This window comes from Glossina fuscipes, unplaced genomic scaffold (assembly GCF_014805625.2).
Source record: "Glossina fuscipes isolate IAEA_lab_2018 unplaced genomic scaffold, Yale_Gfus_2 28, whole genome shotgun sequence".
NCBI classification, from domain to species: Eukaryota; Metazoa; Arthropoda; class Insecta; order Diptera; family Glossinidae; genus Glossina; species Glossina fuscipes.
Genome location: NW_023998423.1, coordinates 1,792,770 through 1,798,769, shown reverse-complemented (window position 1 = coordinate 1,798,769; position 6,000 = coordinate 1,792,770).

Genomic DNA, 6,000 nt, shown 5'->3' with positions numbered 1-6,000 from the left:
GGGAGCTGCTTGTAACACTTATGCTCAGTATTTGTGGTTTTGAACGCTAATCATGCTCGGAGGTCTGACCAATGCATTGCGTAAGTAAACTATTTACGAATATCTATTATTTTCAGTAAAAGACCTCGCGAAACATATTTTCTTGTCGGGGACTTACCAATCCTGTATAATCGCTAAAAGAATAAACCAATAGAAGTCAAAGTAAGGATTGTGACACGAACTTCTGTTATGAAGATGTTGCTTTAAATCAATTGCTTACTTGGGTTGGTGCAACACGTAGTTGGGATATGCTGTAGTTTCTGCCTTAGAAACCTTGACATTTATGTCTTTCGGTTATCTTAATTTTTCGCACTGTTTCTTCGGAGGATGATTAAGAGTCAGGAAGTACTTCATCTCGATTTGAATGACCTATCTTGTAGGCCAGTCTATGTAAAAAGTTGATAAAAACTTAAAACGATTGGCTTTTCAATTGACTGCTGAAGCGCTGTTTCTTTAGCAGGCTCCCTTTTTGGTCCGCACATTGCGTGCATATAGATGTGCACTACCAAGCTGGGACTGGTTGATTTAGACGACTGCATCGATACAAAATAGACCACAGGACGCCTTTTGAGAAAAAGTTTCCATAATCTCTCGCCTACATCATGGGTAAGCTGGTAAGCTTTGAAAGCATGTGCGCAAAATTACACAATAATTAATTCTTTTTTTTGTCCAAAAATAAAAATTAAAGATTGCTTTATAAAATTCCCAAGTTCTTGCTTGCAAATCTTCTTTTATCGCTTGTCTGGTTTTAGTTATTGACACTTCAAGGTAGGACATGCCTGTTATATATGTTGCGTATCTCATGGGAGCCACGTTGTTGTAATTGGCGCACAATGATAGTAATGGTGATTGCACAGGTAATAAAATAGAAATAAATTAGGAAAAACAAAAAAAGAAAAAGAAGAGGGAAAGGGAAAGGAAACTACAAAACAATTTTGGAAAATGCGAGAAGAAACGCATATAATAAGATAAAGAATAGAAACAGAAAACTTGGAGATAATTAAGATTCGGTGGCATTAGTTTCGAATGAAATAAATTTATTTATGCCGCGCTGTTCCAGTGGCAGTAAGTAACAAATAATAAATACGGTAGAGGAAATTAGCTTCCACAACAACTAAAAAACTATTCAAGTTATGTCAGATCGTGTTAAATATTCGAAACTCGTATATTTCGCAGCTACGGCCGAACAGACAAACATTTGTCTCAGACCATGAAAAGCAGCAAAAAGTAAATGCATTTAAAAAAAAAACGCAACAATTTCAACAGCATACAATCGACATTCATGCATAAGAAATGCTTTAGAAAATATTCAGCAAGAATTGAGAATAAAAAAAACTAAAGAAAGCAAGAAGGAGAAGACGAAAGAGAAAAAGGAGAGAAACGCACAAATATTAACAAAATGCGAAATTAATAAAAAGCTTTGCCATAATTGTATCACGTATGTATGCGTGTGTGTGTGTGTCGTTATACGCATAGGCAGACAGTCAGGCCAAGTCAGGCATCCGTCTAAGCATCCATCCATGCATTCATCCATCTATCATCTCTTAATGTTTTTGCTTCAAATGCAACACGCATTCGCAAGCAGTTCATAAACATCCTGCAACACGATCATCAATTTCATATCATCATCAATGTCGATTATTGTTGTTGTTATTATTGTTGCTCTCACTATTGATATCGATCGCCTCCGTAATCATGGTTTTGTGCTGCAAGTGCGTGTATGTGTGTCTATATGATCCTTTTCGTTAATATACAAGCAGTGAAAACAATATCAAAAAATTGTTTGGTGTTCGTGGTGTGTATGAGTTGGGTGAGCGCGATTGCCTCGGCTGTTGACTTGATGGAATGATGAGGACGTAGAATAATGCGTTACGAAAACAAAATTCCATGACGACTGACAGCAGTAGAAACAGAAGAAACAGCAGCCAGCCAGCCAGCAAGCAGCACCAAACCTTACCAAATAGCATAAGCATAAGATAGAAAAACGCTTTTAGCAAAAAAAACTCAATAAAATCTTTCGAAAACGTTTTGCTTTTTCTTCCTCTCTTTCTCTGCTCTCGCTATACCTTATAAAAGATGCTATCGTCACTTTATATATTGTTATTGTTGTTGTTAGTTTTTGTTGATTTTTCTTCCTAACGCATTTCTTTAAATCTTTAGGCGTTACTTTTAGGTCGCTTGTCTATGGTCTACACGGTGTGCGTAGCGTTCCGTTCATGACTTTAGTTTGAGTTTATTGTAAATTTGCAGACAGACGTTGTCCCATGCACAACAACATGCACACCAATAAAGCGACACATACTCCAACAAAATATTTTTATACGGTCGCGCTCAAAATATCAATGAGCTTCAATGGGTTTTTGGGATTTTAAAAACTCCAGTCACACAACCTGCCAGCAGGTAATGCAACAAAACAGCAGAAAAAAAAAATAAATAAATAAATAGCTTTTACTGCTGATATCTTTCGCGCCCAAGCTGAAAGAGTTTTTCACCATCGCCATCACCATCGTCATTATCATCAGCACTGCCGTCATTCTCATCCTCATTCTCGTCATTATCATCAATAATATGGAATTTTGTTGGGATTTCACTTTTTTTTTTGCTCTGCACTCTTTCTTGCTGGCCAAATGTTTTTCATTGCGCTTTCTTCAGCTCTCCTGTTGAATGATAAATCTGCGTTGACAATATTGTGCTGGGTTGTGTTGCATGCGATGTCATGTATATTTTATGTCTTGCATTTCCAATGTTACCAATGTAATATTGGTTTGTATTTTTATTGGGTATGCATGTGTGTGTGTGTGTGTGTGTGTGTTTGCGTGTGCAAATGTATTTGTTTGGAGTTTTTCTTTAATTTTGCTACTGTTACCGATTTCGTCGTTATTGCTGTTAGGTCAGAATAAATCAAATCCCATCTCATATACACATCTCTCATACAGTTAATATACTTAAACCTTAGCCGCACTTACGGAGCTAACTATTGAGTTGCGAAAGTACAGCTATTCCCTAATTTCTTCAATTGCTCCTAAAGTGATACAAACCGAAGAATATGCTTGCGTTTAATTTCATCCGCATATTAAGTAATTTTTTTTGTTTTGTTTATTATATTTTTCGTTTCTTATTGGCTTTATCTTTCCTATTTGACTTTAGACTTTAAACCAATTCTCAATGCTTTAACTGTTACCAGTTTAATCCTTTATCGCTTTCGATATATTCGAAAAAAGAATTCTATCAGCTTTTATTTGCTGACGATCACGTGGCATGCTTTCCGCTACAAGATCTCGTATCACTCGTCTTTAGTGTATTTTTCATTGTGTACTGTTTCACATCTTTCTTACCACATATCGTATGTACGAGCATAAGTTATATCTTCGATTTTTCCTTATTTTCAGCGCTTATTATCAGCTCCTTCTTTATTTTATCTATTAATATCCATCTGTGGTGCAACGAGCACCGGTATACAATATATTTCTCGCTTGGATGTGACAGATTTTTATATACATAATCAGACTAAATTGGAGCCATGGGTCCAACAGTGTTATAAGTTACTATTACCATGTGGGGCTTCATCTAAGCTTGCTGTCACGATTTGGAAGACTTGCCCAATTTCAATTGCATTCAAAACTAAACTTATCTGACATATAAGGAAAAATCTAATTTAAGTAAATGTTGCCGAAATGTTTCAAAGGAGATCAGTGCACAACGGGAATTCAACTTTAGTTGCTGGCAGTCGATCATAGTGCACAATTCTTTATGCTTGACGCGTGTTCGTTATGCTAAGCCTTCGCCGACGATACTACTGAACAAACACACAGCTTAGAAGGAAAAGTGCAAAGACTCTTAGCATTCTAACGAGTTTGTATAAAAGTTAAGAACACTATTGTGTATGACTTTAACTAACTTCCCTTACTTACCTGGGTGGCAAAAGATAGGCGGAGTAATATTTTTATTTATTCGATCATTTCCTTTAATTACTTTTATTAACAATTTTCTAGAATTTGGACCTTTTTTTATCAGTTCAAGCAGTTTCAAGTCTTAAATTTTTTTAAAAGCATTTGTAAAATATTTGTAAGAAACACTGCTTGATATATTCTACTGTACAGAGAAAAAAATTATGTAAAAGGTGTGTGAAAGCACATCACAGATTGTAAGCTTTGGAAGGAAAGAAAGAAAGGGGAAGTAAATAGAGCGGAGAGAAAGCAAAGCAAAAATGAAAGCAGAGAATAACGGAGTAAAGGCAACTAGAAGAGACAGGAAGGAAGAAAAGCTTTAAAGATGAAAAAGTAGAAACTAGTTGCGATCGAGGAAGAGAAGAGGAAAGAAAATTGGAAAGAATAAAGATCGAAGGTAGCAAAAAAAAAAAGAAAAGAATTGTTGAGGGTACGGATGGAAGGCATTCAAAGATGGCGCATTGGAAAGCTAAACGCCTGCAAGGGAGGGAAATTGGAAGAGTGAACGCGACGAACGCATAGAAGAGGAGAAGAAAGGAAAAAAATTCATACCAAGCGAAGTTTAGCGGGTTCAAATCCCAACGCGGTAGAATGCGCTCCCGTCGTAGTCACAGTACGTACTCAGTCGATAGAGGCCTAACACTTACCGATTGGGCACACACCACACACGTCCGACCGTCACCGCATTACGCGAGTAATGTACGTCACCTGAGCGATTGATCATAACAAAAAAAGAAAAGCTGGTCGCTGGGCTCGAAGCTCCGTAACAACTTTCGGAAGGGCACAAAGATGGAATTTCTCACAAATTCAAAGACACTTAGTTAAAACATAAAATATTTTACTTATCTGAGATTTCGGATGAACCTCCTAAGGGAAGAAAGTATTTGTGAAACGCTAACGGAATATATTGGGAAAATAACTATTTTGAAAATATTTCCGCTTCTTCTGCTCATTCTGAAGAAAAAATCAATTTTCACAAGCAATGACTTCATGCATAAAACGTATGAAAGTTCGTTGCAAGCATTGACTCGACAGGTCGACAAATATTATCATAACTAACTAAAGCTCTATTTAGAAATGCTGTACGGCTGCGTACAGACAAGAAGAGAAAGGACTTATTAAATTTGAGTTCAAAACAAAAGTGAGGTTGGAAAAGGGTCCTTTCGGATCGGATTGTTTTTTGAAGCAAACATCGGGTTTTTTTTTCTTAAGTGTAAATATTCTTATGAAAAACATATATATATATGCTTGTTATCAGTACCTTATGAGTTAAGAGTTCGAGGAGATTGATGTTCGTTTGTGTGTGTGTGTGTTCATGTATGATTCTGAATGTCTGCTTATTGATGATGTATGTATATATTTCAAAGCGATTTCTTTTTCCTTTTTTTTTTTTGCTTTTGCTACAGATGTCCATTCTTGGCTTTGGACAGATATCATGGCAGAAAATTTATTTTATGGCGGTAATGGTGTTATGTTTTACGCGATTAGCAAGACCAATGTTTTGACATTGCAAACAAAATGTTCGAGCAAATGCAACAATAATAACAACAATGCAACAATAATAAACAGTAATAGTTAAAGCGGCTAAGGAAACCTTCAACGTAAAGACGAATGCATGCTTATGAACGTTGGGTAGCATGCATTAAAGGAAATCAATGTTTATTTACAGTACATTAAGAAAAACGCATTGAAAATCGGAGACAAGCAACAAAATTGAGGATACCACAATGCCACAAAAAAAAAAAAAAATGCCCAGCCATGCTATGCTAACAGACTTTATATCATTGTTAAGAGAAATTGTTAAGCAAAAAATAATTTGAAATGAAAAGTCCTGCTATTAACTTTGTTGCTTGACTCGATCGATGCCTGGCGAAGACGATGATGACGATGGTGAATAATTTTACGAAAATTGTTCTTTACTTTAATTTTTGCTTAATTTTTATATTTGTCTTTTCTTTTTTTTTTTGAATCGTTAACTTTCAACCTTTTTCTCTGTATAAAGAATTACTTTCTT